General features: G+C 34.3%; 1 long non-coding RNA gene and 1 other non-coding gene across 9 annotated transcripts in view; one reads left to right on the top strand and one right to left on the bottom strand.

Annotated features, from left to right (window-relative positions):
- LOC144381583 (uncharacterized) overlaps positions 1-19,880 on the bottom strand; it is a 167,225-nt gene that overhangs the window by 134,903 nt on the left and 12,442 nt on the right. For 3 of the 8 annotated variants that reach the window (XR_013446998.1, XR_013446996.1, XR_013446997.1), the window contains exons 2-4: positions 17,883-18,072; positions 17,062-17,163; positions 5,412-5,500 (exon numbers count right to left, since the gene is read on the bottom strand). This is a non-coding gene — a long non-coding RNA (uncharacterized LOC144381583). Of the gene's footprint in view, positions 1-5,411; positions 5,501-8,024; positions 8,613-9,697; positions 9,839-17,061; positions 17,164-17,882; positions 18,073-19,880 lie in introns of those variants that run through there. The other 5 variants (XR_013446994.1, XR_013446999.1, XR_013447001.1 and 2 more) reach the window with 4 other exon arrangements.
- Positions 7,079-7,185, top strand: LOC118545248 (U6 spliceosomal RNA). Its single transcript, XR_004922014.1, has one exon. It is a non-coding gene; the product is annotated as a U6 spliceosomal RNA (small nuclear RNA).

Below are 19,880 nucleotides of genomic sequence, written 5' to 3'. Positions count from 1 at the left end.
GTCCTTGCTAGACATCTGAGTGCAGTTCCTAGGTAGGCAGTTGAGCATGAGTTCAGAGTTCAACAGAGATATGAGGGATAGAATACAAATTTTAGGAGTCCCAAGAACATCTGCAACATTAAAAAAGGAAAAAAAAAAACAACTTGATGAGATGACCCAAGGGAAAACAAATGTTGATGGAGAAGGAAAAAAGGGGTGAGGAATATGCCTGGGGTCCCAAACATTTGAGAAGAGGAAAATGATGTGGCAAGAAGTTAATCGGTGATTTCAACAAGCCCAGTTTAGGTGGGACTGGGGAAACAGTAATCCTAACTGGAATAGACTGAAGGGAAAATGTAAGGCGAGGAAGTGGAAACTGCAAGCACAGTCTTTAAAAAGTTTTATTATAAAGGGGAGTAGAGAAATGAGCTCACTCAGTAAGTAGAGGGGGGAAGGGGGTGATGGTATATTTAGAATGGGAAATATTACAGTGTATTTACAGGTTAGAATAATCCAGTAAAGAGAGAGAAAATGAGGATGCAGGAAATGGAGGAAATAATCACAGGAACACAATCCTTGAGTTTACAAGAAAACATAGAATGGGGGCACAGGTAAGGGGCATGCCTTATTTAAAAGAAGGGATAGCTGATCCTTTATAAAGGAAGTATAAGTATAGATGAAAAGAGGGTGATAGATAGGGTGTAAGAAAGATGAGTTTTTCTTGTGACAGCTTCTATTTATCAATAAAACAAGAGTTTGGGGTGAAGAGTGGGGAGATGTGAGAGACTTAGGAGAAGAGACAAGGCGTAATCATCTAGGAGAATAGAAGAATGAATTGACTAGGGGAGTGTGCTAGGATTGCCAGTCTTCCCTTTTGTTGAGAATTTGATTTCCAGCCATTCTTGATATTCCAAAGTATTGGTTTTGAAATAATAGTATTATTTTGGTCTTCACTGATTAGGTTGTAGACATTCTTTGTTTTTAAAGGAATTTTTACTGTTGTTTGTTTTTCCTGTATTGTAAGGTATTTGGAGTGGAAGACTTTGTGGTCTGCCTTTACTCCCCCATCTTTATCTGGAAGTCTAGAATAATGTTTTTAAATAGATTGCAATTCATATTTTTTCAGCTCACCCTATACATGGGAATTTAAGAGTAAGATGTCACAGTACTATTATATATTATTATAATAGCCATCATTTACTGAAGGCCTGTGTGCAATGCATGCTAAGAGACCTTACATACATGATCTCTAACACTTATCACAAGCCTACAAGGTAAGTGCTGTTGACAGTTATTTCCACAAGAAACCTTTTTTACTAGTTATGTCAGATCACAGAATCTTACCTGAAGCTCACAGCTGACCAAAATAAACAAGCACAAATTTTTCTGTCTTGTGTGTTTTTAAAAAATTAGCACATAAGAGACTCTTCTTTTTGAAGTACAAAATAATAGTTTGCAAAAGTGCACCACACAAACTAAGAGCAATTTTAGGGACAGCTTTTTGACACTGTACTATATCATTAAACCCTTGGTGGGAGAGGTGCTACTTAACTGACAGATTCAAGGAACTTGGTAAATTGAGGTGCCCTTACTCTAACCATCTTCATCATCCACGAACATATTGACAGCCTGCTATATTAAAATCATTACTAAATTATATTAAATCTTTATAATTTTACAACTTATAGGAGATGTATCAGCATTTGTTTTGGAAAATCCATAATTTGAATTTAAATAATATCAAACTTTCCTATTGGTCAACAATATTTATATTCATGTGATGACACTGAAAACATATCATTGAGACATAAACATATATCTATGACAAGTAATGGATTTATTTTTCTGATTATAAAATTAGTACATGTAAGTGAAGAAAATTCTGAAGATATGTTTAAATAAAATAAGTAAAGAAAACATCTTTTTTAAAGGACAGCAGGAAAAAAATAACGAATAATTCTTTTATTTACAGGCAATTGACTATTGAGGTTGACGTATTTCCATGTAGTTTTTTAAGCTTATGAAGTTTAAACTACTTGAGTATACTGCCTTTTTTCATAACAATGTATCAGAAATGTTTCCTCAAGTTATTTAAAAGTCCTCAAAAACATTTTCAATGGCTGCATAATGTTCCTTGAGTAGTATTTCCTTAAGTGCTCATTTAAGCTATTTTCCTTAGTTTCTTATAAGTAGTATTGCTATGAACTTTTTTATGCTTAAATCTGTTTTAGCATTTCAGATTATTTCCTAAGTTAGGACAAATTCCTAGAAATGAGCTTAAAAGGCCAATATTTTTAAGGTTCTTCATCTGGTAAAAATTTTGCTGTAAAAAAATCTTTTCATTTTCTACATACTCATACTGAAAATAAAGCTAAGGAGAAAAATTTATGTGGACTACCTTTTAAAATTGAGACTAACATTTAAGTTTAGGTTCAGTGTTTTGGTTTTGGTTTTAATATCTTACCTTTAGGGAGAAATCCACTCTTCAAAATATTTACTTGTTTTTGTCAGGTTCAAAACTTACACTTAATTTGAGGATGTAAGTTTAAATATATACTTATTTCAGCCTAAGGTATCATCATCTCTTTTTTCCTATTTTCAGATATGCTCACCCAACAGTGTTGCCTCCTGACTCATCATCAGTTTAATCTCACACGTACACCACTAATTCATGGTACAGATGTACACATTCATCTGTGGATGGAAACCTAAATAAAATTGCAGGCCAAGGTCATTTCCAAACTAAGCAAACTTGGCACAAGAGTTTTAAGAGTGCCTAAATTAATACTACAAAACAGTTCTATCATTCTAGACTGAAATACAGAGCATATGAACAAAGCAGTTTCACCTAATTCTCAAATTAATTTAGACTGGTGATGGAATTGCAAAACATGAGAAAATATCCAGAAGAAATCTAGTCTAAGTAAATAAAGGATTACTGTTTTTAGTAGCTATCATTTATTCATTCACTCATCAAATACTTATTGATTGGTGTGTCAAACACTTGCTAGGTGCTGGAGTCAACCAAAAAAAGATATAGGCCTGTCCTGCTGGAAGATATATTCTAGTGGAAGAGACAGACAAAAGCAAATGAATAAATGAATAGTCCTAAGCTGTAATCTAGGCACGTCCACTACCAGTATTACTTAAGTGAGACAAAGAAATGATTTGGGTTCTACACCAAGAGTTTTTAAAGTTGTATTACTGAATAAGAAAAAAGTTAAAGATTTAGAATTATTAGGAAATATAGATATGTCCACATATAGATACCTCTACAGATCTTTTATGAATAGTCATTATCATCCCCTTATGCCCTGTACTCCCCACCCCCCTCCCGCCAAAAGAAAGGATAGATTAGGATATCTAGACTTTGGCTTTCCCTTCATTACTCTCTGGACTCTGGCCTGACCCAATCTCTGCTGCGGCATGTTATAGTAGAAAATAAAACATTCCAAATTCGGGGAGTAAGAAAACCTCAGTTTTAGCAAGTGACAGTGCTAAAGGGATTGAAACCTTAGGTGAGACACTTCATTTCCCAGAGTATCAGTTTCCTTTGCAAAATGATGGATTTTGACTAAATGATCTCTAAAAATCACTTTAGGTTCTAAAATTCACTATCTATGCATCTTTCTGTTAAACATCTCTTCCATTATGCTCCTATTTATACTGGGGATGAAGAGGAATAAGATCGATTCCTGTTTAATAGGGATAAAGGATTTATAGTTTTTAATGACCACTCTTTCATGTTATTGAATATTTTTTAAAACATGTTTTTAACATCTGCACAGCATTCCAACATATGGATATACCAAAATGTATCTATCCATGCCCTCATTCTAAAGATTTTTTTCCCAATTTCTGCAGTATTGTAAAGGATATTTTTTAAGATTTTATTTATTTATTTGACAGAGAGAGAACACAAGCAGGGGAGCAGGAAAGGGAGAAGCAGGCCCCCTGCTGAGCAGGGAGCCTGATGCGCGACTCAATCCCAGGACCCTGAGATCATGACCTGAGCCGAAGGCAGACGTTTAACTGACTGAGCCACCCAGGCGCCCCAAGAATATTTTAGAATCTCTATTTGTCTACTTGTACTCAAAATACTACTACAGGCTTTCTTTTTTGTTTTATTCCTTTTGCTTGGAAAAAAAAATCACTATGATTCCTTCTTATCTACTCCAGCCTCTACATGGCTTTCTATTAATATAAAAACTCCACTTTGGACAATGTGATAGACGCTGTCCTTTCTCCTCTCTAAAACAGTATCATCCCAGAGTAAGGTCCATATTTCTGCAGCTTCCTGCTGTAAAAGAATTTGAAGTAAAGCCAATTCCATGCCTGCACCAAATCTGGATAATGTATATTTTAGCTTTAACCAAAGTTGAAATCCATGAGATTAAAACCCCAACAGCAGACAAATAGCTATACCAAAAATGTGATTTAGTGTGTTAATTACAACAAAGATAACTATGACTTTGGTGATTTTGCCATGATCCTGAACTTGCTATAATATTAGCTATTACTACATTGAAACATTAAGAGCATAAATATACAATTAGGAAAAATAAAATTTAAGGTTTTAACTACTAAATTCAGTGAACAACTATATAATCAACTATTTCGTTTTTTACTTTTTTTTGCAATATGCTATATTATTTCAATAGATATCATGTTCTGCATTAGCATTGGTACTTTTCCACCCATGAGTAAAGAAATCAGGTGACACCTACTTTAAAATTACCCTAAAAAATATGAGTTAAACACCTTTTCAACTTAGAAGTTTTTATTTAGGAAAAGAATGGAACCTCTGTTGTGCCTCTTTGATTATGAATTGGTGCAAGTTAAATATCGTTTTTAAAAAAACTTCCAAGATACTATTAAGGACCTCTATAGAATCAGTTTGGAATCCAAAGGAACACTCACATTAACAATTATTTCTACCAATAGCTTCATAACTACTGACATATCAATTATGTCAATTGACATTATATCAATATTATAGTAGAATTTTAGTGAAAGGATCTTTGAGGTCACATAATCCAACTCTCATCTTACAGATAAGGAAAGTAAAAACCAGAAAATTTGTATTACTCATAGCAGTAAGCTTGGAGTGGGCGGAGGCAGATGAGGGATCCTAACACTCTCTTTCAGCCTAATGCATACCAGAGGGTATTAGGTTATAAGTACAGTAGGTAGCTAACAGATGAACAAATCTAAGAAAGATATCTGATTTGTATCCTAAGTATACACATTCCCCTTAAGATTCTTGTTGGATGATCCATTCCACCTCAATCTGTTAGCACAGATACAAAATTATACAAATTGATGCTTGTGTGCAATAAAACCCAGGAGAGTAGTTGGAGTTAGTTTGGCAGAACTACATTGTTGCATAACTCCTGGGATGAAGATTTATGTATATCCATATGTATACATACCTGTAGCTTCTTAATGCTGCTTCAGGAAATGCCATTTACATACATTATAATGTAAATAGTGCCCAATGGAGTTGTGCATCATAGGGACACTGCAAATATAAGTTTTGTATTTTAAATTAATTAGGGTAGGCTAATTGCCATACAGATCAACCCCAAAATGTATAATGGCTCAAATTATATTTGCTATAATCAAGTTTCTTGCTAAAATAAACGAGTAGTTCAGTACTTAGTTTCCAAGGTGTTCTAGTACCTAGGCTTTCAGTACCAAACTTCCAAGGTCTCCTGTGGGGTCTTGTCTATTCCAGCCCATTAGAAGGGGAGTTTTTTTAGGAGACTCAAAAGTAGTGCATATAACTGCCATTCTTATTCCATTGGCTCTAACTCAGTCACATACCCACACCTGCCTGCAAGGGAGACTGGGAATAAGTTTATCTGTGTGGCCAAAAAGAAATGAGAACATGGATTTGGATGTCTAACTAAGAGTCATTGCTCACTTGGGTGCTCTCTCTCTCTCTCTCTGTCTCTACACACACACATACCCACACAAACCCTGAAGTGGACACCAAAAGATAAACTCACATTATTAGGCTTCAAATAGAACAAATAAAGGGGCTTTTATTTAAGAATTGCATTCACCTCTACCCTTTCCCTCCTTCAGGTTGGGACTGTTAATTAATGCATAACAATAACCAATAGGTAACTGACATCTGAAAAGGAGGATAAAAAGCAAATTTTTGTAAGTATTAACCTTGTGTGTGTGTGTGTGTGTGTGTGTGTGGGTGTGTGTGTGTGTGTGTGTGTACGTGCATGCATGTGTTTCAGGGACACAAGACCACCAAGTTCCCCTTTTTAACTACACTATTAGTAAATGATGTTTGAAAAATATTCAGCTTTTTACACAACAAAGATAGCAATTCCACAAATGAAGGCAGCAGTAAAGTTAGTGGTTTTATTTCCTTTGGATAAGTTGTCATTATAATCCTCAAACTGTTCTCAATCACTCAGTTTTTACTAGAAGCACTGCATGGTTGCACTTCTCAAATCATAAACAGGAAGTGTGATATATAAATGTCAGTAAAACTAAAACTCAATTCTATGGCTTGATATTTTCATTTTAATATCTGATTTTGTATGTACTTCAAATGATTACATAAAGGCAAATAGTAATATTACCTGGTAAGTTTTCTTTGGCAACCTAACACTTTGGGTTTTGGGGGAAATATTTAGAGTAACCCATGTGTTGTAGATTTTCACAGAGGAAGAAATGGGAATGATCCAGAAACTGCTATTAGTTTGGCATCCTTAGAAACTGCTTTTTTATATATGTTGCCCAACTTTATTAATGCCAGAAGATAGTGTAGATGGAGAAAGAAGCCAGAGAGTGCATGACTCTTAATCTATTTAAAAATACATTATAGAAAATAGTCTTAGACTTTGTATATTCTTATTCTGACACCTCAGCAATTCCTCGAATGTGTTCTACTACATTAATTCCTTCATGAGACAACTAAGGAGTAGCTTAAGTACTGCAAAAATCAGGATATTATCTCTGTTTCCTCTCTGAAGAAATTAGGGGTCTTTTTAGGATTGGTGATATTTTCTACATAATACTATTTCAGTTTCTTTGCTACATGGACATCTCTATGGAAATTACAAGAAGAGATTCAGTGCTCACTTCAGCAGCACATATACTAAAACTGGAACAACACAGAGAACATTAGCATGGCCCCCACATAAGGATGACACGCAAATTCATGAAGTGTTCCATAACACAAAAAAAGAGAATAAGAAGAGATTCAAATTGACTAGTCTAGAACTTTTATATTACATTAAATATTTCTGGAGAAATGTACGAACATATAGATACTTCTATAACTTTAAAATGTTTTTTTCTTTAGGAAATAGTTTAATTTGTTCTTAAACTGAGCACTGAAGGAACGATTTTACTCAGTTACATAATATAGGAGGGAAATAGCAAAAAATAGAACCTATCTATGTATCTAAACTCCCTTTCAAGGCAGATCACAATGATCCAGAGAATGTCATAAAAGGTAGCCTGCCCATCTATTGAGTACCTAGCTTTCTACAGCACGTGAGGCACTGCTGAGCAACATATACAATATATAAAATTTGAGGGTTTTTAATTTTTAATTTTTTTAAAGATTTATTTATTTTAGAGAGAGAGAGTGCACATGAGCGCAAGCAGGGGGAGGGACAAAGGGAAAGGGGGAGGGAGAGAATCTCAAGCAGACTCCCTGCTGAGCATGGAGCATGATGCTGGGCTCAATCTCGAGACCCTGAAATCATAACCTGAGCCAAAATCAAGAGTCGAATACTCAAGTGACTGAACTACCCAGGTGTCCCAAGAATTTGAGGTATTTTCATTGAAAATACAGCATATGTAAAAAGGATTCGGGAGTGTTTGAAAAGTAACATAATAAGAATATATTAATCAAATGCAAACTATAAATAACTGCTAAGGGGAAGTGGAAAATGAAGTGATTTAAAACTAGATTGATAATGGATAGAAATTTACTGGAATAGGCAAATTTTATGTCAATTTTTTAAAGTGGTGATGGATTTTGATTGCCAGAGAGAAAAGATAACCATTCATTCACTTATCAAAGATTTATTGAGTGCTCACTATGTGCCATGTGCTAGACACTGTTCAAGGCACTAGAGATATGGTAATACACAAAACCATTGCAGAGCAGGAACAGATATTTCATTGCCCAGGAGGCATGATAATTTGATAGGAACAGAAAACACAAATATGAGAGTAGAGAGAAATGAAATAGAAAGGAAAAGAACTAGTAATGGGCTTATAGTAGAAGGCCTTAAATACTAGGATGTTTCTAAATGGGAGAAAGATGTTTGGTGTGAATTGAACTCCTTTGGTCACTGTAGTCAGAACAGACTGCCTTTTTTTTCCCTTCCATCAGTTCTCCTAGCCTCTTAGATAACTTTATAGTAACCAGAATAAAACAAAATAAATACTGCACATAGAAAGATTCACAGCTGAAGTATGTGGAAAGCAAAAAGGGAAAGAATAGGTAGCAAAAGTTGAATTTTATGTCTCCTTTTATCTTTCCAATGGCTATTATATATTATCAATCCCTTTCTAGCAGCAGTCTCCCATTCAGTATTTGTGATTCAATTCCTGAAGGTTCTGCTCTTCTTCTTTCCTTCTAGGTAGAATCACTGAAAGGAAAGGAGATTCCATTTAAATTCCCTTTTTCGAGTCAATCAGGTGTTCCTTATTCACCTAGCAATACTTCTCTATAGAGTGTGTGATGAAAAGTATTTTGTGTTTTGTGTGGGATGGTGGGGAAAGGGGTAAGACAAGATGGACACTAAGGAGAATACCAAGAGGCTGTAATTCAATATAATATAAGAGCCTAGAATACAAACTTGACAATTAAGAGCTTGGATTAAATGGGCAGTTTTAAAAATGAAAAGAGACATATCTGAAGTATACAATAAAGAACAACTATAAAAAGTAACAAGTTTAACCCCTGTTTACCTATGGGAGGATAAGAAAATAAGGAAATGAATGTAAGTTTTTAAGTTTGAAGGTCTGAAAATTTGTGTTGTCAATAAGAATAGCCAAGAAATTTGAAAGAAATAGCTTGAAGGAAAAAATGAACTTAATGTCAGATCTAAATGAGATGTCTCCAGAAGATAGAGGACTCAGACTTTCTTGATAAGCTACTGGACCTCTTGATGTACACATGTAAGTCGGCACCATATAGAAATTGATTGAAACTCTATGGACTAATGAGGAAATACAATGAAGATCAAATGGCTATGTATGAACTTAGACTGTAAGATTAGGTATCAATTTCAAAGCAATTTCAAAGAAGGTAATCTAGCTTTGGAACTCTTTCCTTCAGGTCAGACAAAGCTGTCCTTTATTAAACATCATCTCTTCATTTTGACTGACCCCTTAGTGAGAATAACAAAACAAATGAATAAAATTGAAAGACTTATTTTTTTCTGGATTATCTCACTGGAAGTTCTGGATTTTTTTTTTAAAAAAAGATTTATTTAGGGCGCCTGGGTGGCTCAGTCATTAAGCATCTGCCTTCGGCTCAGGTCATGATCCCAGGGTCCTGGGATCAAGCCTCGCATCGGGTTCCCTGCTCAGCGGGAAGCCTGCTTCTCCCTCTCCCACTCCCCTTGCTTGTGTTCCCTCTCTCGCTGTCTCTCTCTCTGTGTCAAATAAATAAATAAAATCTTTTTTAAAAATTTAAAAATTCAAAAAGATTTATTTATTTATTTATTCATTTATTTATTCGAGAGAGCACATGTGCAAGCGGGGGCACGGGGGTGGGCAGAGGGAGAGGGAGAGAGAGAATCTCAAGCAGACTCCCTGCTGAGTGGCGAACCTGATGCGGGGCTCCATCTCAGGATCCCAAGATCATGACCTAAGACAAAATCAAGAGTCAGACACTTAACCAACTGATCCATCCAGGCACCCCTGAAAGTTTTGAATTTTTAACTGAATGTCCTCCTAGCCAATTTATACAAATTATGTGTCTTAAGATACAACAAGCAAAATAAATATCTGCAACTTTTCTTTGACTGTATACCTTTATATAAAGGCTATGGCTTAAAAAATACAGAATATAAAATTTACATTAGCATAAGTCATTCAAATTATTTAGCTGTTAAATATGGAGTTTGTTTTATATAACACTGTCAGGGTGAACATGAATTTCCATCCCTAAAGCAAATCTTGGTTGTGGAACCACATAAATAGAAACTCACCTTTAAAGAAGGTTCAATTTTAAAATGCACTAGGCTACATGTTTCTTCAAATAGAAAAGGGTCAATCTTGATACTCCCTGAACTAAGAGTTTTTAGAATCTATTTGATATTTTCTGTACACAGATTATATCATAAAATAATTTTAGCATTTCATCATTATCTAATACGGCTTTGGATTTCTATATTTATGTAGAAGTACCTTCAAAGTAGCTAGCAGTAGAACATTTATTAGAGTACTTTCTGTATGTTGGACACTATGTTAAGTGTTCCAATATTTACTATCTCATTTAGTTAACATTCACAACTCAATGAAGTATTACTAACCCATTTCACAGATGGGAAAACTGAGGCCCAAGTTAAGTTATATCTTCAAGGTAACATAGCTGGTGAGTGGGCAGAGCTAGGATTTGAGTTCAGATCTGTCTGATTCCAATGCCAATTTTCTTAATGTCCTATTGCATCCAAAATTCACCTAAAAACATTTTTATTATAAGAGTTTTATGTCTATTGAATTCTTTCAATATAATGGAATACTTTTTTTTGGCAATTTAGAAATGTTTCTGTGTTCTTGCTTACTCTCATGACTTTAACCAAGAAAATCTTCTTGGGTGCCACTTGGACCACATATCAAACTATATCTCCCAGATTAGTAACCATAATTTAACACACACACACACATACACACACAGAGACACACACTCACAGGAAAGGAATATTTCATGGAAATGTAAAAAAAAAAAATCCTCCAGTTCAATTTTAGGGATATAGGAACACATCTATTTAATTCCACTTATAGAAGTGCATAGATAAATTACCGGCTTTAATATTAGCCTGAAAAAATCCTCCAAAGTCACACATTCAATTTCTTAATTTCAACAGACACAGCTATACTATGAATACTGAAAAGAGAATTGTCAAGACCAAAAAACAAATAATTTTTGAGCTCTTAGTTGCTTACCGGTATAAAACATATTCTAATCTATAGTCAACAAACATGCCAGACAGCACTATTGAATGGTAAAAGGAGTACGGAAGAGAGTGGATCACATAGTTCAGACTTAGTTATCTTAGTTATCAGTAGTGTTATACCATCAGTTCTGCTATTGAACCACAAATCTAAATGGAGGCAATCTAGTATAGAAGAGTATATATTTTGGAGTAGAACAAATTTGAGTTTAAATCTTGACATTACTTATAAATTCTGTGATCCAGAAAAAGTTACTGCCTTTGTGAGTCACAGTTCTTTCATTTTGTAAACTGGAACTAAAACTCTGTAGCCTAATGGATGTCATAAAGATCTATTAAAAGAAGAGACTTCCCAGGTTCAAATCTCAGCTCTCTCATGCAGAAATTGTGACTTAATGCCTCCTTTTCCTCCTTTTCTGTAAAATGAGGGTAATAAGAGTCCCTATACCTCAAAGAGTTGTGAGGATTTAACACCTTAATATATTGAAAGTACATATAACAGAACTTGGCACATAGAAAATGATATATTTACATATACTGTCATTCTTATTTAAAGGACCTACCTAGTACTTGCTGCTTAGTATATTTCTAATAAATGTTAATTCCCTTTTATATTTCAATTGAAATTATTTTCCTTTCTTTTCTTTTTTAAGATTTTATTTTTCAGTAATCTCTATACCCAACCTGGGGCTCAAACTTATAACCCCAAGATCAAGAGTCACATGCTCTACTGACTGAGCCAGCCAGGCACCCCTCCTTTATTTTCTAGACACATTTTTAAATGTATTAAGCTAAGGTATAACTGATATTCAATAAACTGCGTATATAAAAGGTGTACAATTGATAACTTTTAACATGTATAGAATTGATAAGTATACAATTGATAAATGTTAACACTGTGAAACCATCACCAGAATAAGACAGTGAATATATCCATCAACCCTAAGAATTTCCCCTGCCTTTTTGTAATCCTCCTCCTAGCACCTCTCTCCCCAGACAACCATTGGTCTGTCTGCCCTTAGTCCCAATAGATCAGTTTGCATTTTCTAGAATTTTGTATTTTCTGTCTTCACTCGGAATATTGTTTTGAAATTAATCCATGATGATGCACATAACAATATTGTTCACTACCTTTTATTGCTGAGTAGTATTCCATTGTATGAATATATCACAATTTATTTAACCATTTATCTGTTGGTGACATTTGAGTTGTTTCAAATTGGAGACTGTTAAAAATAAAGCTACTATGAATATTCATGTACAGATCTCTGTAGGAACATGTGCTGTCTTTTCTTATGGAAATACCTAGAATGAAATGGATCATATATTGGTGTATGTTTAACTTTTCAAGAAACTGCCAAACTGTTTCCAAACCGATTATATCATTTTACATTCCTATTAGGAATGTATAAAGTTCTAATTTCTCCACGTCCTTAACATTTTTCATTTTAGCTGTTCTAATAGATGTGTATACTTTTTTTTTTTTTTTGTATATGGATATCCAGTTGTTCCATCATGGTTTTACTCTATGTTTCCCCTAAAGACTAATGAGGCTAATAAAGTTGAACTTCTTTTCATATGCTTATTTGCTATGTGGGTTATCTTCTTGGTGAAGCTGAACTATTCAAGTCTTTTGCCTATTTTTTGAGACTTGTTTGCTCATTGTTGAGTTTTGAGAGTTGGTTACATTCTTTTATTTTTTAATCTTTATTTATTTATTTTTTAAGTGATCTCTATACCCAATGTGGGGCTTGAACTCATGACCCCCGAGATCAAGAGTCATATGCTCTATTGACTGAGACAGCCAGGAACCCTGAGAGCATTCTTGATACAAATCCTTTATTACATGCTTTGCAAATATTTCTCTCAGGCTGGAGCTTGTCTCCTTTAGCAGTGTATTTTAAAGAATAGAAGTTTGTAAAAATTTGATTAAGTCCAATTTCTCAATTTGTTCATTTATAGATTGTACTTTTGATGTCACATCTAAGAAATCTTTTTTTTTTTTAAAGATTTTATTTATTTATTTGAGAGAGAGAGAATGAGAGACAGAGCGCATGAGAGGGAAGAGGGTCAGAGGGAGAAGCAGACGCCCCGCTGAGCAGGGAGCCCGATGTGGAACTCGATCCCGGGACTCCAGGATCATGACCTGAGCCGAAGGCAGTTGCTTAACCAACTGAGCCACCCAGGCGCCCCTAAGAAATCTTTGTCTAACTCAGAGTCACAAAAATTTTCTTACATTTTCTCTAGAAGTTTAATAGTAATGTCAGGTTTTACGTTTAGGTCTATGATCAATTTTGAATACTTTTTTTACATGGTGTGAGATATGAATCAAATTCCTATTTTTATATATGGATATCCAGTTCTTCCAAACACACTGTGTTAAAAACAACAACAACAACTATTCTTTCTTCACTTAATTACCTTTGCACTTTGTCAAAAATCTATTATCCTTCTGTATGTGGGCCTATGTCTGGACTCTGTATTCCATTACATCAATCTATTTGCCTATTCTTACACTAAAACCACTCTGTTTTGATTACTGTAGATATTTAATAAGTCTTAAAATCAGGTAGTATCAGCCCTCCAACTTTGTTCTTTTTGTCAAAGTTAATTATTTTGGCTATTCTAGATCTTCGCATTTCTATATGAATTTTAGAATCAGCTTGTCTTTTTTTTTTTTTTAACTTACTGGGATTTTGATTTGGTTTGTGTTGAACCTATAGATAATTTAAGGGGAGTTGACATGTTAACAATATGAACCCACTGAGCCAGGTAAATCCCTCCAATTATTTAAGCTGTCTTTACTTCCTCTCAACAGTATTTGCTGTTTTCAGCGTACAGATCTTTCATGCCTTTTATCAGATTTATTCCTAAATATTCAATATTTTTATGCTATTGTAAATGATACATTTTTTTGCATTTCCATTTTCGGTTGTTTGTTGCTAGAACATAGAAATATAGATGATTATTGTATATTGATCTTGTGTTCTGCAATTTTGCTACATTCACCAATTAGTTCTAGTAGCTTTTTGTAGATTCCACCAAGTGGAACAGATGGATAATTATGTCAGTTTTATTTCTTCCTTTCCAATCTGAATGTATTTTTTTCTTTTCTTGCCTGATTGCACTGGCAGAACCTCCAATGTTGAATAAAGTAAGAGCAGGGGCACCTGGGTGACTCAGTCAGTTGAGGGTCCAAGTCTTGATTTCAGCTCAGGTCATGATCTCAGGGTCATAGGATCCAGCCTCGTATGGAGCTCTGTGCTCAGCATTTAAGTCTGCTTGGGATTTTCTCCCTCTCCCTCTCCCTGTGCCCCTCATCCCACTCACACTCTAAATGAGTGAATGAATGAATGAATGAATGAATAAAATCTTTAAAAAAAAGTGGTAAGAGCAGACATTGTTTTGTTCCTGATTTTAGGGGGCAAGCATGCAGTCTTTTACCAGTAGGTATGGGATTATCTATAGGTTTTCTGTAGATGCACTTTATCTGGTTGAAGAAGTACCCTTACGTTCCTAGTTTGCTAAGTTTTTAAATAGGGAATGAATACTGGATTTTGTCAGATGTTTTTTCTGCATTTATTGAGATGATCAGTTTTTCTTTTTTAGATTAATTTGGTGAGTTACAATGATTAATTTTTGAATGTTAAACCAATCCTGTATTCTTGGGATAAATAGCACCCAATAAATATTATCTTTTTTAAATATTGTTAGATTTGATTTGATAAAATTTTGTCTAGAATTTTTTACATCTGTGTTCATAAGGGAAATTGGCCTGAGTTTTCTTTTCTTGTAATGTCTTTGTGTAGCTTGGGTATCAGGGTAATGCTGGCCACAAAGAACAAGCTTGGAAGTATTCCTTTCTCTTCACTTTTCTGGAAGAGTTTGTGTGTGGTTGGTATTTTTTTCTCTAAATGTTGGAAGGATTCATCAGTAAAATCCTGTGGACCAGGACTTTTCTTTATGGAATGTTTTAAACTAAAAATTCAATTTTTTGGAAATGGATATATGACCATTCAGGCTATCTATTTCTTCTTGAGTCAGCTTTGGTAGTTTATGTCTTTCAAGAAACTTGGTCATTTTTAAGTTGTTAAATTTTTTGCCTAAAGTTGTTCATAATATTCCCTTATTATCCTTGAAATATCTGTAGAATTTGTAAGGATGTCACCTCTCTCATTCCTGATATTGGTCTTCCTGATAAGTGTCTTCCCTTTTTTTTTTTCCTAACCAGTCTGGCTAAAGGTTTATCAATTCTACTGATCTCAAACAACCAGGTTTTGATTACATAGATATTCTCAATTGATCTTTGTTTTCTATTTCATTGATTTCCACTTTGACCTTTATTATTTCATTTCTTTTGCTTCTTTGTGTTTAATTTGCTCTTCTTTTATAATTTCTTAAGGTGGAAGTTGAGGTCATTGCTTTGAGACTCTGTACTTTTTAATGTAGGCATTTCGTTTATATAAATTCTGATATATTGTATTTTTATTTTCCCTCAGGTCAAAATACTTCCTAATTTCACTTTGGATTTCTTCTTTAATCAGTGGGATATGTAGAAGCATATGATTTTGTTCCCAAATATTCAAGGATTTTCCAGTTAGCTTTCTGTTACTGATTTCTAATTTAATTCCACTGTGGTCAGAGGACATACTTTGCATGACTTAAATCCTCTAAAATGTATTGAGACATATTTTATAGTCTAATACAGAGATTGGCAAACTTTTTCTATAAGGGGTCAGACAGTAAATATTTTAAGCTTTGTGGGTGACATACAGTTTCTCCTGTCACATATTTTCTTTTCTTTTTTACTTTTAAGAAATCTCTCAAAATGCAAAAACCATCCTTAGTTCATAGGCCATACAAAACCAGGCTAGATTTGGCCCCACAGTCATAGTTTGCTAACCCCTGGCCAGGAATATGGTCTCTCTGGGTAAAAGTTTCATGTACTCTTTAAAGAGAATGTGTATTCTACTGTTAGTGGAATGTTAGGGAAGTTGGGTAATATTGGTGGATAGTGTTGAGTTTACTATATCCTTGCTATGTTTCAACTTGTCCTAGCAATTACTGAAGGGGACATATTGAAATTTCTGACTATAATTATAGATTTGTCTGTTTCTCCTTGCAGTTCTATCAGATTTTGCTCTACATATTTTGAACCTCTTTTTATTTGGGGCATAAACATTTAGGATTGTTATATCCTCCTGATTAACTGACTCCTTTATTATTATGAAATGACCTTCTTTAACCCTGGTAACATTCTTTGCTCTGAAATCTTTGTTTCTACTATGTTAATACAGCCCCACTAGTTTCTTTTGACTAATGTCAGCATCAGCATGGTATATCTTTTCCCATCCTTTCATTCTTAACATTTTTGTGTCTTTATATGTAAAGTGTGTCAAGTCATGCTTTCTATCCAATCTGACAATCTCTACCCTTTGATTAGGATTTTTAGGTCATTTACATTTAATGTGATTATTGATATAATTAGATTTAAGTCTATCATCTTGCTATTTTCTGTTTGTTCCATTTGTTCTGTGTTCCATCTGTTCATTGTTCCTTTTTTTCTTTTTCTGCCTTCTTTTGGATTGAGTACTTTATTATTCCATTTTTTTCTTTGTTGGCTTATTACCTATAACACTTTTGTTATTATTCTACTGGTTGCTTTAGGGTTTATAGTCTACATATTTATCAGTCTACTTTCAAGTGAATTTATACCATTTAACATATAATAAAAGATCCTTATACTATCTTATTTCTATTTTTCTCCTCCTGGTCTTTATGCTATTGTTGGCATATATTTACTAATGCATGTTGTAAACCCCATAATACAATGCTATTATTTTTGTTTAAACAGTTGATTATCTTAAAAGAGAATTAAATGTAAAAAGAACTTAAACATTTACCCTGTAGTTACCTTTTCCAGTGTCCATCATTCCTTTGTGTAGATCTATATTTCCATCTGGTATCATTTCCCTTCCATCTGAATGACTTCCTTTAACATTTCTTGTAGTGCAGTCTGTTGGCAATGATATTAAATTTTCATTCTGTAAATTTTCAGAGTCTTTGAAACACTCTCAGGTTCAAAGTAAGTAATCATCAATTAATCTACTCCCTACCATACACTACTATAAATAGCCTGGGCTAAAGTATAAAAGAGAAAACTGAAAAGGAGCATATTGTACAACCATGAAATAGCCTAGAACCTTGCCTCTAAAAGTAAGTTGGAGGCAAAGAAAACTTATAGTATGCAGGGTGCTAAAAGCTACTGAATAAACATGAGGCATCTTCTTAGATACCAATTTTACTCAGGGACTTTGAAAAAATAGATAAGCATTATATTTATACTAAACATAAGACTGTTACGATATGTAATCCAACATTTATAGTAAATTTAAGACAAAACAAGAAACTAAAAATTCTGGTTTGGGATCAAGCTTCTAGGGCACTTTTTTTCACTTTTCTCTACTATTAACCACACTTTTATGAAAAAGTTTAAGAAGCTGTGAACTTGATGATTATTCATGATTTATTAAAACCTCCCCTAAAATTGGACGCTGTCAACAAATGTAGGTTATTCATAGAGGTTTTTATTTAATTTGAATATGCATTTATGAATTGACCACTATATCCTGTTATTCAGCTCATGAATCATTTCTTATTGTGCTCATGAAAACTACACTTAATTCCACGTTTTTTAAATACCCATCACTATTCCTGTAAAGGACTTTTACTTACCAATTTTCACTTTTGTGGCCATCATCATGCCTACATCAATCAGTACCTACAACACTGTCCAATTTTCTGATTCCAATCCAGCATAGAATAATAATACACATAAACAAGGCTGTTAGAAATAAGCCTAAAACAAAGAAAAATAGGCTGGCTATGAAGATCCTACTGGAAAATCCACTTGTAAGTCTGCATCCTAAGGAAATAAAGCAAAAATTTAACTATTAGATTGTCCCTTTTACAAAGAGAGAAAAACATAAGTATAATACCCCCCAAATAAGAAATTGCTTAGGGGCGCCTGGGTGGCTCAGTTGGTTAGGCAACTGCCTTCGGCTCAGGTCATGATCTCAGGGTCCTGGGATCAAGCCCTGCATCGGGCTCCCTGCTCGACGGGAAGCCTGCTTCTCCCTCTCCCACTCCCCCTGCTTGTGTTCCCTCTCTCGCTGTCTCTCTTGTCAAATAAATAAATAAAATCTTTAAAAAAAAAAAATAATAATAATAATCTAAAAAAAAAAAAAAGAAATTGCTTAAATTATGGTATATCCTTATTCTATATGGAATACCTACTCAGCCATTAAAGGATATTATAGCTAAATATTTATGACTAGGATGAACAACAAACAGGTATGAAAATGTAATAAAAGGGGTTAACAGTGGTTATTTCTGGGTTTGGATTATTAATTTTTTTCTACATCTTGCTCATCTTGTTGTATATTCTTTAATAGCAACTGCATGTAATAAGAAACACCCAAAGTTTCCAAAAATACTAATTCAACATGAATAAATACTTATTCAAAATGATGAGATCATCATTTGTTTATCCATTAATCAACAAATATTTGCAGTATTAAATAAGACAAGTCCTTGCCCTCATGACTCTTAATTTGTGAGGGCAAAAAGGGCATAATCAACAGTCTTGGAAATTTTTTATTCCTCTTCTTCATTCTCATTACTTGATTGCCCAGTCATTCCCTCCCTTATTTATAGAGGACTTTGGCACCTGACTTCCAGTATCTGCCTCCCCTGCATTTCCTGCCATCATGTGCCACTTCAGTGTCCACATGGACAACCCATCCAACAACCTTGAGCTCTGACTACACCAGCTTACAACCACTTCATTCAGTGATCCATACCCAGACCCATACCATCAACCTTCTGATCACCAGGAAATTGTTCCACAGCCTTAGACTTCAATATTATTGATCTCACACCACAATCACTTATTGTTCTAATTTTTTCACTCCCTTATTCCCTAAACACCTGCTTTCTTATCTTATTTTAACCTCTATTCCTCAACTATTCCCTTTTTTTTTTTTTCAAACCACAATCTCCAGCATGGCTTCATATCTTTTCCTATCTAGCTTAGTTTCCCAGGTACATCAGTCTCTCTCGATAATAACCTTGCCCCCTGGCTAATTCCTTCTTCCATTCCTTAGAGCATATATTTTATGCCACCTTACTACAACCCAAACTTGCTACTTCACCTATGCCCTTATCTTTAATGTCTCCTTTATCAGTAAAAAATCCAAAACTGTAAGCTATGAACCTCCTAACCTTCTTGTTCCACATTTACAAGTTATACATATAACTATCTTCACCTCCTTTCTTCTAATCTTAGAGGAAGGAGTATCCTATCTCTTCTTCCAAGTCAACTCTTTTACTACATCCTTGATCCCACATTCCCTCATCTCCTACAGATCTTTCTTTACCTTTATCCCTCTTTAATCTCTTCTCTTCCTCTTCTGCTGACTCTCCCCACATTTTATAAATATTAAACGCTCTTCACTGGAGAATCCCCTCCTCAATTCTATAAACTACTCCCTATAGTGATCCTTTATTTCTGTTTTGAAGAAGAAATGAAAAGCCTTGAAATAATATAAATCTATTGTAACTTTTCTCAATTTAAAATACTTTTCAGGATGCCTGGGTGGCTCAGTTGGTTAAGCGTCTGCCTTTGGCTCAGGGGGTCCCAGGGTCCTGGGATCGAATCCCACATCCGGTTCC

Source organism: Halichoerus grypus, chromosome 4 (genome assembly GCF_964656455.1).
Source record: "Halichoerus grypus chromosome 4, mHalGry1.hap1.1, whole genome shotgun sequence".
NCBI classification, from domain to species: Eukaryota; Metazoa; Chordata; class Mammalia; order Carnivora; family Phocidae; genus Halichoerus; species Halichoerus grypus.
This window is presented reverse-complemented; position numbering and strand designations above follow the sequence as displayed.